Source organism: Halyomorpha halys, unplaced genomic scaffold, assembly GCF_000696795.3.
Source record: "Halyomorpha halys isolate HHAL.00 unplaced genomic scaffold, Hhal_1.1 Scaffold646.1, whole genome shotgun sequence".
Lineage (NCBI taxonomy): Eukaryota > Metazoa > Arthropoda > Insecta > Hemiptera > Pentatomidae > Halyomorpha > Halyomorpha halys.
Window position 1 is genome coordinate 260179 of NW_027111017.1, and position 17286 is coordinate 277464.

At 32.3% G+C, this 17286-nt stretch overlaps 1 long non-coding RNA gene across 1 annotated transcript in view; it reads right to left on the minus strand.

Annotated features, from left to right (window-relative positions):
- Positions 1 to 728: 728 nt before the first annotated feature.
- LOC136796177 (uncharacterized) overlaps positions 729 to 17286 on the minus strand; it is a 20655-nt gene continuing 4097 nt past the window's right edge. The window contains exons 3-4 of the long non-coding RNA XR_010843876.1: positions 1277 to 1438; positions 729 to 1192 (exon numbers count right to left, since the gene is read on the minus strand). This is a non-coding gene — a long non-coding RNA (uncharacterized lncRNA). The remainder of the gene's footprint in view (positions 1193 to 1276; positions 1439 to 17286) is intronic.

Below are 17286 nucleotides of genomic sequence, written 5' to 3' on the forward strand. Positions count from 1 at the left end.
GATGTTGGTCTACCAAATTATAATTGTTCTCTCATAGAACTGATTAGCGAATCAGAGAAATTCCTTTGCTGTTTCAATGTGCAAGATATTGGACGAAAGAAAAACAAAACATATGCTCCTAATTTTACTAGAAAATTTAACAAACAGCTCTAAAATTTTAAGAGTGCAACACAAATTTAAAAGGGTAAAAGTTAACAACATTTATTGAAAACATAGAAAATAATGTATGGAATAAATGGGCTAAGGAAACTAATCAATTTGCAAACTGTTAGCAGTCCTCTTTAATATCGGTATCAGAAAAATAGTCTTATGGTTCCTCATTGTTAATATTTGGTTCATTATGTTGTCGTTAAAGTTCTGTTTAATTTAGGGTAGTGGTACTTTAGATGATAAGTACTTCAAAAAATTTTCCATCAACATTCTTATCAGTACTTAAAATATGATATAGTTTACCTGCAGTTCTCTTCCATGTGGTGTCTGGCTTCCTCCAAGATTTATTATTTGACATATTCTTGCCTGATGACTTTGTCTGATGTTTCACATTATTATTTTTATTTAATACCAGATCAGCCAGGTGGGCCTTAAATGGGTTAATGTAAGAGTTACATTTTTTTATTTTATAAAACTATAACTAACTATATACAATGTTATAAATAAAAACCAATATTAAGATAAAATAAATAGATAAAAATAATAATTCTTAATAAGAGGGTAAAAATAAAGTTAATAACAAAAACAATAACATTTATGGATTTAACAAAATAAATAATTGACTTCTAATGGGAAAAGAATAAAAAGTTAATTTAAGAAAAGATGAAGAGAAAAAAAATTAAAATAAAATAAAATTATAGAATGACAGTAATAGAATTGATAAATATAAAACTTATAACAGGATGTCCTTCAACAGCCTGTGCTTCAGTCTTTGAGTTGTGGTTGGGCTTTCCAAGTTGTAGTTCACAGTTCCTTTAACTGTTGGTAACAGGGAGGGGAACTTCATGAACCTTTTTTTGACTTAATCCTCTATTGACTCCATTTGTACAATTGGCCATAATTCCCAATAGAGTTGGCTGTTTAATGCAACCAAGGAGCATCCACTGCAATTCTTATGACTTTATTTTGAAAAGATTGTAATTTTTTCCTTTTCATAAAGGATGACGCTCCCCAGACTTCACAGCCATACATCAGCAGTCACCTGAGAATTATTTTTAAAATAAGAATAGCTGTTTCTGGTTTTAATTTAGATTTTATATTTAGGATAGGATATAGCATTGCTGACCTTGTGTAGGTTTGAGTTCGTTTGTTGATATGGTGGTTCCAGGTAAGGCAGTAAGCAAGGTGAATTCCCAGGTATCTTACTATTTTACTGGCAGGATTCCATTTTTCATTTTTACCTTTGAGGATTTTAGAGTGCTACCAAATGGGTAGTTTCTCCACATGCCTGTAACATACCATTTTTTTTACTTCAAATTTACTTGTTGTATTTTATGTAAAGTTGTAAATGTCAAGAAATAAATAAAAAAAAAAAAAACCTTGAGGAATTGTTCTGGTGGGTCTGGGGGGCGTCTGAGAGAAAAAAATTTGAAATACATTTTTCAATGTTCAGACTAAGTATCCATTTATTGAAGTATTGTTCTAGTTCATTAAGGTGACTTTACAAAGTATTTCTAGCTATTATTATGTCATTATGTTGTGAGAACACTGCTGTATCCTCAGCAAACACAGCTATGGATGTGTGTGTATGTGTAGACTGGATGATTGTTGTGAACATATAAGTTGAACAGAACTAGAGAAAGGACTGAACCTTGTGGAATACCAGCATGGATTGTTGTTTCACATTGACTTTTTATATTGAAATGCCAATTCACTCATTTTATTTAAGTACCATTATTTATTATATACACCAAGAAATTAATGATAATTATTAATTATAAAAAACTTTATTATGGTTGATTATAGTTATTATCAATAAATGTACTATTAAAGAAAAATTAATGTTCTTAAGAATAAAACTACATCAAGATTTTACACAAGAAGGGTCGATAATAAGTGTTAAAATCAGTTCCTTTCTTCCAATTTAGCTAGTAAAGAGTTTAAATGATGTGGGAATGCATTTTGCATCTGCATAAACCTATGGGTACTTGTACCCCCTCCTCAATTATTGACCGAGTCATTTATTCAACTTTTAAGTAAATTACTACTAAATTTATAGAGGAGGTTAGAGACACCCTGGCTCTATTCATAAAGTATTAAAGAGGCAGAAAATGCCTTGTTTCCCTCCTAGTGCCAGCATCAATGGTCAGAAACATCTAAGAAACATGATTAGGATAACTAAGATACAAATATATAAGACTCTTATCAGGCCTGTTCTCAAAGATTCATCAGGGTGCTGTATGCTGATGAAGTCTTAGAATACTTGGTGCACAGAAATTGAGAAAAACTAAGAGCTTATGAAACACTATAATGACCACAATATCAAACATTAAAAAAAGAATAGGCACCCGAGGTGATACAGGACATGATACATGACTAAATGTTAATGAAGTCCTCATCATGCTCCCAGAGGAAAATGTTTCAGGTATAGAAAAGTTAAAAGATGGATACCATCTGAATTGTGTAGATTGTTTCAGATGCTATGGAAATGCTGAATATTTGAATTTGGGGAGAAAAGCAGTACAAAACAGTAAACATTGGCACCTATGATCATGGGAGGCTATGACTCTTCATTAGTTACAAGACAATAGAATGGTAATCTGATGACGAGTTTTACCTACCTGAAGAAGAAAAGTATTCCAATTAGGAAGAGGTTAACGAGAACGAAATCTTCTCCAACAACAACTGCAATTCCAAGGAATAATATAAAATGGCACCAATTTATTGATTTATTCTGTTTTATCAGATAACGGTTAAACCTGTGCTTGGGAGATCCTGGCACAGTTAGCCTCTTTGAGTGACCAAACCACCTCCTTGCACAATTTTTGATCAAAAAACAGTAAATATTTAGCAACTAATGAACCCACAACTGGTTTTCAGGTTTGCAATTATTCTTTTAAAGTAGGCCCTGTAGTAATCATTAATCATTAAATACCCTAAGAATATTAAATATACTTGGTTGGGCTTAGACAAGTGAGATTGATATTGCCCCCTTCTAAAAATAAAAAATAATAAAACTCTGTAAAAAGTTCTGTCTTACACTTTCAGATGAAATAAAATCATAAAGTGAACTATTTCTCACTATACAGGTAGATTAGATAGGTTTATTTTTATGGGGTGGAAGGAAGTGATAAACCTCCAGTTATTCTATATTCCACCTCTAATTCCATTTTTTTTTCTATTGGCTCTAAACTGCTTGTAGTTCTTTAGCCGCCCTAACCAACCTTCTCCATGCCTGGCTATCTTGGGCTACTGATTTCCAATTTGCTACATACAGCTCTTTCACATCTTTGTTGTTCCTGTCTATCCATCTGGTTTTTGGCCTCCCACATGGTCTCTTGCTTACTATATTGGTATTCATTGTTGCGTAGAGGCATCCTGATGGAATGCTTCGAGCCACACGTCCTGCCCATTAATCTCTTTGCCTTCATATCATGAGATACTGACTGACCAGTCTTTGCAAGCAGTTCACTGTTACTTCTTCTCCTCTTTGTGCTAAGGCTGTGACCCTAGATCGCTCCTGTAATTCCATGGAGGACTATCCGTTCAAATCTCTTGATTCTACTTTTGAGGGTATCTGTTAGAGCCCAGGTCTCACAGACATATATCAGAGCTGGCTTTATCATGCCATTGAACACCCTAAGTTTTAGATTTTTAGAAATTTCAGAATTCTTGACAGAGAAAATAAGGCTTTGTTAGCACTTTTTATAAGCAGGTCTATCTCAGTTTGTTGATTAGTTATTAATGTTATTGTGGATAATAGCAATTTAGAATTATTTAACTTAAATTTTTTTTAGTCTTTTTATTTTAGATATTTGAAACTGTCTAATTTTGGGCATGATTTGCCATACACACAGACCATGGTTAGTGTGGATTTTAATTACATTAATTGATTAAATGTATTAAGTAATTAAATTATTTTTTGTAATTTACAAATAACATAATATAGTAAGTCTCATTTACTTTAGTAATTTTATGAACAAATATTGAAACTTAAATTTGTAAACATTTAAAGACTATTCCATTGTTTGAAAAAAAGTAATTTCAATTACAATAATTATGATTTGAAATCGCAGAATCAAAATTACTATTGCAAGTAACTGTTTTTGATAATTGTAACTGTTTGATGAACCACTGTAATTGTAATTGTGGTCCACAGTTGGGATTACTTGGACTTACAATAATGGACTGTTCATAACCATCTCAGAATTATTTTCGAACGGTTCCACATTCATTCCATTATGACACTTATTCTACTGGATTTCTCGGGGAGAATTCAAGATTACCAAATTTCATTGTTTAATCAATTCACCCTTTAACCAATCCATCATACAATCTTTTGGATCACTTGGGATACCTTCATATCTGGTCTTATGCATTCATAATGTGGTTTTATTGCTTTAACATGACCAAAATTTTATGGTTTCCTTTTCTATCAAGTTATCAAATCGGAACATCTATTATATTAATTATATATGTTTGAACTTCAATCGAGGTTTTTTTAAAAACTATTTTCACCCATTAAATTTACATACTGCAGTTCCACTATTCAATGGTACTTGGCTCATCATCTTTATATGATTTTGTACCTTAGGAATTATATATAATCCTTTTTTATCATTTAAATACTCTTCCTGTATTTAAATCTAATTTTTCTTACCATCTCTTGTCAATGCAGTTTCCAGACCATTGTAAATAACTTTCTTCCATTTTTAGAACTTAAGCTGATTAAATTTTCAATTTTTGAATTATTTTTCCATTGTAAATTAGTTAAAGATTTTTTGATATATAATATATATTATTAAATTCTAAACTGTATTCCAAAGCGAATTAATTATATCATATGAAAAAGTATTTAAAAGATAAATTGTAATTTTTTTACTAAAAGGTTAAATTATCATCAACAATTTTTTATTTAATATTAGCTTCATAGATCTCTTTAATCATAGAAAAAGTAGAAAAGAAAGTGAAAATAAATCAAAATTACCCATAAGGCAATGGGGGGAGCAATAACGCTTCCTACAAGCGTCAAAGTTCTGACTATCTTCAGTATCAGGACAGCAGGAGCTCTATGGAGGTAGGCCTCTACAGTATTGCTGGTTTATAGGCAACGTAAAGTCAATGAATATGTTAATATCTATTCTTTCTTATGCTTTTTCTTTTTTTTTTTTGTATTTTATGTACATATATGTAAGAGTGTATGTACATATATATATAGGTATACTATTAAAATAATTTCATACCTATATAAAATATAATTAGATATAATTATCTACTTTCTAAGATAATAATGGATTTAATAATGGACTATTAAGACACTTATTAAAGTTATGATTTTGAAACTTTAATAAAAACATCTTACATCAAGGATTTATCGTTTATATGCGTATATATTCAGGGTGTCCAGAAAGTGTTTATCGATATTTAAAGAGATCAAAGTAGACTTCTAAAATAAATAAAAAGGTTTCGAGACCATGGTCCGATGTTCAAAAGAAAAGTATTAAATTGATAATTTGTATTTGTAAGCAAGTTACGTATTTCACTGAATCGGAAATAATAACTGAAAAAAACTATTTAAGTTAAATAATTGGAGTTATATCAATGGGTAGATTATCCACATGTTTATATCGTGTCGTTATTTTACTTAAAGCAAATTTACTTGATGTATATATTTTTATACAGTTGTAAATAACAATAAATAAATTATTAAAAAAAAGTTAAATAATTCTAAATTTACTGCAAGTTTTTCATTCTAGAAAAAGTCACCATTCTGAGAAGTCCCCTCTTTAAGGAATTATACGAAAAATTATACTAACTTGTTTACAATTAACATGGGTTTTAACTATGGTATTTTTTTTTTCCTAGAGAGAAGTATCGGAACGTTGATGAATATCGATTGAGGAGACGCGAAGAGAAACGTTTGCATCGCAGAAGGAAGAAGAAGTGGGAGACAGAGGAACTGGAGAAGACAGAAATATTTTTCAGAGATAAGGAATTCCGACACTTTTATAGGAAAATAAACCGGAGCCGAAAACCCTACTTTAATGTCTCTTACATCTGCAACGACCATGAGGGGAACCTGCTTTCCGACAAACAAAGAGCCCTGTCCCAGTGGAGGCGTCACTTCAATGATCTCCTCAATGAGCGACCTTTGGAACTGGGTTAGGAATTAGGGAGAGTAGATGAGGAACACAAGGAGAATGAAACAGGTGAAGAGCCACCTTTCGAAGATGAGATCCTCGATGCCATTAACCGATTGAGATGTAATAAGGCTTCGGGTGCTGATGGACTCTCAGCAGAACTCATCAAGTGCGGTGGGAGGATATGCAGGATCTCCTCATCTCCGTTTTGACAGATGGACTGGACCCATAGACCAAGTCACTCATCTGTCCTGTATTTCAGAAGGGTGATCGACTAAAGTGCTCCAACTACATAGGGATCTTCATCCTTTCTGCCGCGGATACAAAGTCCTGTCAAATATCCCCTTCGAGCGTTTGCTGCCCTATACGGAGAGGGCACAGGGCCGATACTAGTGCGGATTCAGAAAAGGTAGGTCCTCAACTAATCAGATATTCTGCCTCAGGACGATTCTCAAGCGAGGAAGGGAATTCAAGGTTAAAACTCACCACCTCTTCATCGATTTTAGAGCAGCTTATGATAGAGTGAATAGGGGAGAATTAGATGAGGCTATAAAGCATTTTAAAATCCCTCCCAAGCTCGTGAGGCTTACAATGAACAACGTAAGCTGCATGGTTCAGATAGATGGAGAGCGATCGGAGGAACTCCCTTGAATAAAGGGATTACGCCAGGGAGATGTCTTAGCCTGCCTTCTCTTTGATTTTGCACTCGAGAAGGCAGTGAGAGATGCTGGAATAAACCAATGGCAATATCTTTAATATATCTGTTCAGCTCCTTGCGTACGCGGATGATATAGATATCACAGGACGTTTCTTCCAGGCTGTATCGGACGGTGCTTCCTTGCTCTGGTGGGACCTGCGAGAAGACTTGGCATGGAAGTCAATGCGGAAAAAACAAAATATATGGTTACGGGAGAGGAGCCTAGGCCTGGAGAGGAAGTGACCTTCGGGGAATACCAATTTGAGAAGACTAATGTTTTTGTATATATTGGCTCATTGGTAACTCAAGAAAACGAACCTGAACAAGAGATCCGGCTTGGGATCAGAGCAGCAATCGGTGTTATTTTTATATGACAAGGCAGTCCCGGAGCAGAGCTCTTTCCAGAAAATCAAAGCTTTGTCTTTATAAGACGATAGTGCGCCCAATCTCGCAGTATGGTTTTGAGACTTGTACTACCTCCTGGGCATATGAACAGGAATTCCTAGTCTTTAGAAGCAGAATCCTCGGACGTTTATATGGTATTGTTCCCATCGGAGGAGAGTGGAAAAGGAGGAAAAACCAGGAGCTGTACACTATGTCTGTGCCAGTCTGAGATTGGCAGAACATGTCGTTGGACGAGGAACTTGAAGAGGAAGACCAAAGCCGTGTTGCTGCTGATGCAACAAATATGCTGGGACTTCGGAATTGCATGGTGGCTGCAAGGGACCGAGACAATTGACGGGAGCTGCTGAAGGAGGCCAGGACTCTACCCCTGATTGTAGAGCCACACTAGTAGTAGTACCGGAACACTTTTTCGGCGCATTCCACCTATAGTAACATTGTAAACTAAAATACTATATGAAACTGCAAATTAACTAATTTGCTAATTAACAGTAAAACTTGAACGAAAAACACTGTAACCGGGAGTTGCAAAAGGAGTTAATTTCTTCAATAGCTCATATTTCCAATATTTTTATATATTTTCAATAGATTATATTATAAAGTTTCCAGTTTTTCAAAAATGTAATTCCACTAAAGGATGATTTTGTGTATTTTTAAAGGTCTTCACTTACCTCAGTGATTTTTCTTTTTCTGGAACATATTCTGAAATATCCTAACACGATACAAAATTAATTGGAATATTTTTTGTAAACTTTCAAATCAGACCTGGATACAATAAAAACATTTTTCCCGAAAGTTGTATTAAGAAACTGTTGATGTAAGATAATGTTGTCCCCAGGGAGGCCTCTGTAACCCGAATTTATGACGAGTTGATGACGTTACCCCTCATTCCGTCCTTGGATCCTTCCTCTACCAAGTTCTCCAATCCTATCGTCCAGTAAGTATCTCTGATCTCCTTCAATTTAAATCCTCAGTACATTCCCGCAACACCGGTTCAGAATTATATGCCACTGCCAATCGAACCACAGCCTTCAGAGACAGTCATCGAAGGCAAATCTTTCCTTATCCGTTCCTCTTCTTAATGGAATTTTATTCCTTGCTCTAATACCCTTCCAGTCTTCTTAATCTCGTATCTTTAATCCCTTACTATCCATCCAATTCCCGAAGAATAACAATTCAAAGCTTCATTCAAAATTGTAAATTGATAGAAAGATAGATGCAATTTAACTTAAATATTATTAGTTGTTTTCAATATATTTATATGTATGTGTATGTGTATATATATACACATACATATAAATATGTATATATATTCAAACAATAATTTTTTTCTTTTCTTAAATAAAATATACCTTAAGATTTATGATTTGTTCGATGGTTTTTTTTTCTTGTCTTCTTATTTATATTCTTTAAAATGCTTTTTACCCTTTGATGTTTTCTATTTTCTTTCAAACTTATATGTAAATATATGTATGAACAATAATTTTTCCGTTTTGTTAATTATTTTTAGTTCATTTGATTTTATTTATTTTTATTTACATAGTATTAGAGGTTAGTTACTCTATGATTTATGAGATGATATAAGATTTAGTTTTATTTCTTTTCTTTTCTTTTTTTATTTTACATATTATGTTAAATATTCTGGTTTATTTTTTTCTTCTTCTATAATGTATTATTTTAGTCATGTTTTGTGATGTTCTATTTGTCTATTTTTATTTATGAAATTTTGCATTATACTCTAAGGCACTAATGCATCTTGTCGATGCCTGTTTTATTATTCTAAAGGTTCTAGTCCCAGAATAAATAAAGAATATTATTATTAGTATTTATTTACATGCTACTCTGGGAAAGAAATGGCAACGAGAATTATAGTCATGGACATTAAAACATCGAAATATAATTAAGTAATTATTTCTGTAAGAAAAAAATGTTTCCTGGGGTCGTAGAGATTGTATTGTAACCAATCAATGGGATGCTTGTAAACCATATCATTGAAATAAGGCTTGAAAATAATCCGTTGTTTGAGAACCACTCTTATACTACCTTCGATGTTAAGTTAATCTGGTGCACTATTGATTACCCTAGCAACGTTAGCTGTATGACCCCTTAACCTGGAACATACTCCTAAGTCGCATGGGAGTTAAGGGATTTGACTCTCCCCTATCAATTACGTACGGTATACATTTCTTTGCGAGTTTAGGCAGTTAGCGTTCCATTTGATATAAAAAGTGCATTAAAGGTGTCTACTAAGCGCCCATTTTATTTAACGTACATGTTTATGGTATACACGTTTTGAATAAAGCCGAATAGATTACGTGCTTTGCACCAGCGACTGCATCTGTTGTGGTATAGCTTATTAACAGATGAGTGCAGCATAAATATAATAAAAATTCGAATATTGAAGTTAAATAGTAATATTTACTCCAATTCAAAAATATTGAATCATCGATATGATACAATTTTTGAGATTTTATTATTTTAAATTATTAGAGTGGGTTAGGAGGCACTGTAGTTAGTTACATGAAACTAGAAAAATCGGGTAATCGTGGCCTTTTTTTTTTTTTTTTTAAGTGATAACACAGCTTTCCCTTTGTTAAGTGCTGAAAGTTGTGGATATTCTTAAAAAAGAAAATTTGCCTTCCCACTCGTTCGCGTGTTTTGATTACTCTATTTTTCTTGTTTCGTGAAACGAATTATGGAGTATAGAAAAGGCACAATTCTATTAATCACGGGCTAAGCTATAATTTGAAAATTATAATGACATGGTTGTTTTCCCAGAAAATTTGTTTCCAAAGTTCATTGAAGGAATGATAATATTAATATTATTTTTAATGTAATTATTTTTTTGTTACAAATAAATCTTTAAAAATGTTGAGAATATTAAAAGGAGTGGGGTGCTTGGTGAGTAAGGTATACCTCCTGTGTCCGGTTCGAGTTCCGCTGTAGCAGATAATTATTTATTCTGTTAAATAAACCTTGCGTCGACCTTTTGGATTCCTCCAAGGGCACACTCACCCTCTAAATAGTTGTTGCTCTTAATTGGGGAAAAACGTAGCAGTGATCCTGACCAAATCACATCCTTGCACAACTGTCGGTTTAGTAACCATACTGCCTTATCAAGTACTGAAGCTAAAACCCTTCATGAATTGTAATGATAATTTTTTTTTTAATAGTAATCATCATAGCCTTATAGATTTTTTCATAACCAAAAACATGCCAAATTTAAAATCTTAAAAACCTATACGTTGAATCTGTCACGGAAAAGAAAAACGTTGGAGTTATAATTAAAACAAAAATAATCAAATATTAGGGTCTTGTGGATCATATGAATTTTTACCAAATAATATATATATATATACACACACATATTCATTTATGTAAAAGTTCAAAATTTTTAAAAAGGCCAAATTAAATTCCGTTTTGGAGCTCTGCATCTCTTCTTCAGTTAATCTGTTTTCGACGTTCTTGGACTTATTTGAAAGAAGGGAGTTTCTTTTCTCCATCCATATTATTATATATTACTTTATCTTGGAAGGTAAACAAATGTTATTACAATATATATAAAAACAATTGAAGTTTTTAAAAACGTTTGTTATAAAATAATTAGGAGCATCCCGTTTAAAACTAATCATGTAGTTTAAGAACCTTTGTCAATCAGTGCTTGGAGTATATGGGTATGTCGGTCCAAAATCCATTGGTTGTGAATTTTACTGTGAAATTCCATCCTCATTAAAAATATGAAAATTAAGTTATTATGAAGGATGGATTGAAAATTACTACCTAACAAATAATATCCAAAAAAAAAACAATAAAAATAATTATTTATAATCTTAAAATTCTTTCTTGAGACTGGCAATTTTTTACTAAATAATTCAAAACACTATCCAAATTATAGTCTCAAAACTTTCTTTTTTCTTTTACACGTCCTTAAAGAAATAAAAGTTTTGAGACTATAATTTGGATAGTGTTTTGAATTATTTAGTATAAAATAAAAATAATGTTTATAGATTCATTTAATGAGGTAAGTTTTTATGGAGTTGTTTATAATTTATGAGCACAAATGGTATGAATTATGAGAACTACGGGATTTCAGATATTTTTTTCATGGAATAAGAAGAAGATTAACTATTTAAAATGATTAATTAATTTATTTAAAAACTTGAAAATTAAAACAAACCAATTTTCACAATATTATACATTCATATATGAACATTCATCGGGAGTCTCAACTTGAAAAAGTGGGATACCCTTAATTGGGAAAAATCAAGCAGTCAAAGATTCTGACCAAATCACCTCCTTACACAACCGTTGGTCTAGTAACAGTACTTCCTTACAAAGTACTGCACCCTTTACCCTTCATAGGTTGTAGTGATACAGATTTACTTTATGTATGTATTTATACAAATACAATAATAAAGTATTTGCTAACTTTTACATAGACTAAATTTTAAAAAAAAATCCAGCCAAATCTTTAATAGGTATGTGATCAGCTAGTTATTTCATCCATTTTTTTTTTGTTTTTATCGATGCTTCTTCGAAAGATTTTTGGGCTCCTCCGCATGCCACATGGTCCAAGCTTAACTGAATCATTGGAACAACTTTCAATTTATGATCCTGCTGAGGACAAGAAGCGCAGCGTTTACGAAATTTTAGGCGAAACTGTCCAATTTTTTATTGATAGTGGGCAAAATAGCCCAATATTAGATAATTCAGGTTAGCATTGTTCGTTAAACCCCCTCACACATAAAGGGGCCTCTACATGTTGGCCAAGCCATGGCGAACTCAGACATACGCCTGCATGTGGATGGGTGGCTTGGCTTGGGTGGCCTAGGCTCCGAACCGTCGAGAGTCGGTTTTTTGAACACAGATCAAAGGGGTCCGTGAGAGCGCTCGTGTAGCATCTCCACCATTGTTCTTTTTCTAGTTGCAACTGAGAGCTCTTAGGAGGTTAAAGGTGTTTGTTGGTACTTTTGATAATAAGTTTTATATTTAATCTTATTTATTTATATTTAATTTCCTTTCATTTTCTTTTTTTTGTAATAAAAATAATATAATCCCAGTGCAATGGCTGAAACCATTAGTACGTCCGCCATGCTTGCCTCTCTGAATAACACTGAAATGTGGATGGTCCGTTCTTTGTTTACCGAGCATTTGTACAAGCCTCCGATTCGTGGCGAGAGGCCAACATGTGGATCCACCTTAAAGCAGTATAGTTTTATAAAACTATAGGTATCTAATAATTCTTTTCACGAAGGAAATTTATCTCTACTAGTTTTTCTTTATGGCAACTTAGACTAAAAAACTGAATAACTATTAAGCTCGCACTTAAAAGCAGTCAAGAAATACTGAAAGTCAAATTTTATACACCAAGCAACAAGAATAAACAAAATGATGTTTGGCGATTTTTTAAAATACTTCTTCCAACTTTGAGTTTCAAATTAAACTGATTGATAACATTTTAGAAGCGTACAATCTAAATTAAAAATTGAATCTTTCTAATTCTAATATATTATTTTAAGGTATATACCTTGGTTAGTAAATTCCAAGATAGGTGGTATTTTTCTACAAAGAGAAGAGATGTACTCGGAACGAGAAATAAACTAGAACTGAATTAATTATAATTATTTTTATTTTTATGAATTAATTATTTTTTACTTATTTTCAGTTTTTAATTTGCGTAAACATCTTGTGTTGGCTTTTCTTTGTATAAGTTGTCTTGTTTTAGAAATTGAGTAAAAGTAAAGAACATGTTAGTTGAGGTCAGTGTCGCAAAAGGAAAAAAAATGGAACAAGCTTTCAAAAATTGGCACTTATTTTAACAATGGTGTAAGAAATGGTTGTAAAGAATTAAACTACAATAAAGATAAATTATCTTCAATGTCAATTAGTTCTTCCTTAGATTAAAATATGTCTGGGATAGAACAGGCTACATGCAGTCAATTATTTACGTCTAATTAACGGAAATTGTATAGAGGATGACTTAAAAAATTTTTTGTTTTTTTCAAAATCATAAATTCCCAAAAATATATACCTCAAGACCCTCATTCCAAAACTGAGAAGGCTTTTCAAACGATTATTATTTTATGAAACAAAACCGGTCATACAATCGAGAGGTATTGTCCCCATAAATTATAGTATTATTCCCAGATATAAAAGGATGTGACAATAGCCTGTTAGCTAACATGATTGATACACACTTCGTCAATACTGGATGTACAGGAAAAATCTATCAATAATAAAAGATTAAGTTTTAAAATACTCTTTGCATAGGCTCTCGTACATTGTCCCTCCACCATTAAACTATTAACCCATCATTAAACACTAACTAACCTTTAATTTTAAAAATTAATGTTTAGAGACCGGATTTTTGAGTACTAAACACCGAAAAACGTGCAGTTAAAACTCAAAATGTGCAAAATTATACAGTTACTCAAAATGTGTATAAAACACCTAATAATAATCTTTATTATTTAATTTATAATATTAATACATATAAAGCTTATCTAACCTTTTTTTGAATCAAATTAAACTCGCTACATGCTCCCTACAATTATATAAAAATACATAAAAAAACTAAATACCCTGATTAAAAACTTAAAATTTTGTCCTAAATTGAAGAGATATGAGGAAGGTATTGTGTTAAATGATTATGAAGACTCAAATTCAATTTTCAACTTCTTAAAACTTCCTCAATTTTAAGTTAAGTTTTAGAAAAAATATGCAAAGCACTATTTTGTGTTTGTTTTTGTTCAATTGTGTAAAACGCCACTTGTCATCACCAATAATTTCTTGTTTAATATTGCTTACATTTGTTTTATTATTATTTTTTTTAAATTGTATTTCCTTATTTATTATTTTCGACAATTCAATGATATATTTGTGTTGGCTGTCACGAATATTAACTTTAATTTAAAAAACTGAAGTATTGATTTTATATTTTTATCATAGTCTCTAAGGATTTTTGAAATATTCGGGTTTAATCATAAGCTATTGAGGAGTAACGTGGAGTATGGGCACTCCTGGATGATATGGCTAATTATCATATTGTTGTTACATTGTTTTCGACATTATTTTTTATTTGTTTTGAGATAAGATAGGAATGAGTGAGCTTCGTGTTACATTTTCTGAACCTACGTATTTAATTTATGTTATTGAAGAGAATTAATACAATATGTCACAATTTAAGGGAATTATGTATTAGTGTTCAAATATCCATTCATACAATATATAAAGAAATAAAAGACAAAAAAAAAATAGAAAAAAGCAAAATAAAATGTAATCATAATAAAAGTACTCACTGAATTAAAAGAAAAAAAATATTTTAAAATAATAATGATAAAGAAATGTATAAATAAAAGATAACACTATCTTGATTTGTATAAATAAAGATATGAGTCTATATCAAAAGTGTAATAAAAATAATACTAATCACATAATAAAAAAATTAATAATAATAACTTATGTTAAAGACAAGGGAAATAAGATTAAAGTAACAAGAAAATAAAAACACTTTCATACCGATATACAATATTTACATTCTGTACAATATACGCATACAATATGTACAAAGAGCCAAGCCTTGTCACCCCTGTGTGGAAGGCTAGGCAGGGCTCCAATAGATCTCACCGCTTTTCTCCCAGCCACGTCACTGGCGCCATAAAGCGCTGTGTAGAAGGGATGCAAATGCAAATGGAAAGAGCTATATAGAGACGGGTATTTAAAAATTCTCATCCAAGCTAAATTCCCTTGTTGTGTCCCCTAAAATTTCAAATAGCATAGTATTTCGTTTAGCTTTCCAATTGTGTATTATATACGAACATAACTTCAACTAAAAAACTATCAAGTAATAATTCTTGCATAGAATATGGTATAAATATAATAAGGACATTAATTTTTTTTCAAGAAGAGACATATAATTAGTGTGAAATGCTTCGGGTCTGGGGGGAAAGGAATGATTATGTATTGGTTGGAGCTTCGTCTTTATATTCTCCTAGGAGCGTTGTCGCGATAAACTTTTGAGTATCTCAGAATAACATAAGCAGTCTAAAACTTAAAAACTGCTACTCCATAACTCTTGAAGGATATCAAGATGTTCCAGTGATATATGAGTCATTATTTATTGAAACGCATAAATAAAAATGACCTAATGTTGGAACAACAACTTGGAAGTAGAGCCAATAGGGCGGAAAGGATGTCCGTCCTCTTTCTTACCAACAACATTGAGAAGAATAAGAAATATTTACTTTACATGGTTCGACTAACAAAAGGTCTACAACTCAGCAACACAAATTGGCTTTCGGAAATATTGCGGATTCATTGAGTTAACCAGCCGTAATGGGGTACTTTTCCATCTCATGAATAAGTTCCATGTGACTCAGTACAAGGGGTCTACTACTAATATTTATCAAGGCTCGAATGAAAATAAAAAAGGGATCAGATATCAGATATGAGGAAGACTGCTGAGTCCAAGCTAGTTATGTTTATATTAAACCATTTTTCAATTATAATAAGATTAAATTGACCAATTTTGAACTCGAGTGGACTGGCAAACGAGCTGGTATTTAAAAATTAGTATTGAATACTTTTAAACGTCAAATTTATTTAATAATGAGTTAATAGACATATTTTATTTTATTCCAACTTAAGGCCATTTTATGCCCTGGTAGGCCTTACATGGTTAATATAACAGACTTTTTTGGTTTAACAATTGATTATGGAGGGATGGGTATAGTCTTGTACAAAAGACTACTCGTAACTAACTAAATACCCCTAACTATTTACATGTGGGGGAGTTTTTTTTCGAAATAGAGTAGGCCTCTGATCGAGTCTAGCACCTGGGATTGCTTTACAAACTCCGTAAATTCCTAACTCCTACATACTTTCTCATCATCCGTTCCTTTCTCACTGATAGATTATTCAAAGTAAATGGTTCCTATTTATCCCTGTTGTCTCAATCCGCTGGTGTTCCTCAAGTTAGTATCCTTGGACCTTTCCTCTACAAACTCTATACAGCTGACATCCCAACCAATCCTAACACTATCCTCACCACGTATGCCGAGGACACATGTGTGCTCCCAGTTAATAACAACTCTTTGATTGCATCCTAAACTCTCCAATCCCATATCATATCCCTTAAAGGATGGCGCCGAAATTGGAAGATAAAAATAAATCCCAACAAATACCATCAAATCACCTTTACTCTTCGTCGTAAGCCTGCCGACTGCCCTACAGTATAATTTAATAATGTTGCTCTTACCCCTGTAGAACATATTAACATGGACTACATTTGTACAAGCAACTAACTTTGAACCCTCACACAATACTGAAAAGACAGGAAACAGCACGTCAATTCCGACTATTACAGCACTTACTTGACAAACGGTCTAAACTTCCAATTCATTACAAAAGACTGATCTACATGACAATAATAAAACCTATCAGGACTTTAGGGCTCCTCTAAACTTTCGAATTTCTCTCGTATCCAATCCTTACAATACAAAATCCTTCGTAAAATCCTCAATGCTCCTTACTTTGTCACAAATAAAATCATATATAAAGACCTTAATGTTCGATATGTAACCGATCTAGCCCGAACCCACTAGTTTCTAACCTTGCTTCCTCTTCCATTCCTGACAATCCTCCGAGGGGCCTGAAAAGAAGATTGCCAAGAGACCTTCTAATATAAAAACGTTATTAGAATGCTACCAATGGGAAATTTCTCTACACGCCTGTATCACCCCATTATAAACTTACATAAAATTTACTGAATGTATTATTATGAACAGTTGTAAATTTCAATAAAAGTTTGGGTTAATTAAATGTTGATATTCTGATTCCGAGTAAGGTAGCGATCGAGAGGAATTAATAATGAGGTAATTGTTAATGAATATATATATA